The sequence below is a fragment of the Octopus bimaculoides genome, chromosome 4 (genome assembly GCF_001194135.2).
Source record: "Octopus bimaculoides isolate UCB-OBI-ISO-001 chromosome 4, ASM119413v2, whole genome shotgun sequence".
Lineage (NCBI taxonomy): Eukaryota > Metazoa > Mollusca > Cephalopoda > Octopoda > Octopodidae > Octopus > Octopus bimaculoides.
Genome location: NC_068984.1, coordinates 92,056,292 through 92,057,466, shown reverse-complemented (window position 1 = coordinate 92,057,466; position 1,175 = coordinate 92,056,292). Strand labels below are relative to the sequence as shown.

Here is a 1,175-nt window from a genome sequence, read left to right as displayed (position 1 = left end):
TTTTTTGGCTAATTTCTGGAAGAAAATCGGCATTTTTTGTATTTGCTGTCCATAAGAAAAACCGCAAATGCGCGGTACATATGAAAAATTATAACATATAAGCACGAGGCATGTTTCTATGTATTGCATCGTATTTATGTGTTAATCTTGGCTTTCTTGCTGATGATAGCTGGCCTTGCAAATTATTTTATTTTGTTAAAAATAGCTTGAAACCTTGGTTCAGGAAATAGATGGTAAATGTTTTTATTTTTCATTCCCTTTCGAAATTATCCCTAATTTTGGTTTGGAGTTTGACTGCTCTTTCTAGCGGGTTAGATGTCCTATTATGGACATTCTCTTGCATGTTTAAATGTACACTATATGTATCTATATGAATAATATATAGTTTATTGACTAGTTTTTTTTTCTTCTCGCTAGACCACTTGTAGCAAATAGAATTTCTAAAATTTTTTACTACCCTGAGATTTATTAATAACACTGGTCAACAGCCAATTTTCATCAGGGATATTATATGGTATTTTATATGTGGTTTTTGTCCGTGGATTTCAAAAATGTAATCGGTTTCCGTCTACCAGGCACAGTTTTTCTGTAATTTTATGTTTTCATAATCTTTTCTGTTCATAAATTTTACTTTCTGTTTAAGGTGCCAAGTCATCATCAAACTCTACTCAGGATGTTAAGGCATTGCAAGAACAGTCCTGATATATTTTGTCATGTCTGTGGTTCATTTACCACCAAAGCTCAGCAACGTGTCATCACAAGTGAAATCAAGAAGGTCTACCAGTTATACTTTGGCTGCTCTCTCGGGAATCAAGATAAGAGTTGGGCCTTACACATCATCTGCTCAGCTTGTTCAAATGGACTAAGGGATTGGTTAAATAAGAGGAAGAGAGCAATGCCGTTTGCAATACCTATGATATGGAGAGAGCCAAAGGATCATTTCATGGGTTGTTATTTCTGCAGCGTTAATGTATGTGGGTTTACTGTAAAGACCAAGCATAAGATTGTGTATCCCAACTTGGAATCAGCAAGAAGACCAGTACCACACAACGATGATGATCTTCCTATTCCAATACCACCAGAAAATGGCCTTCAGATGTCTGACGAAGATGTATTTTCTGAAGAAAATATTACTGCTGTGGAAGACACTGAAGTGGATGCAGATTTCACGATTG

At 35.6% G+C, this 1,175-nt stretch overlaps 1 protein-coding gene across 1 annotated transcript in view; it reads right to left on the bottom strand.

Moving 5' to 3' along the window:
• LOC106879866 (cartilage matrix protein) overlaps positions 1–1,175 on the bottom strand; it is a 110,466-nt gene that overhangs the window by 28,857 nt on the left and 80,434 nt on the right. The window lies entirely within an intron of this gene.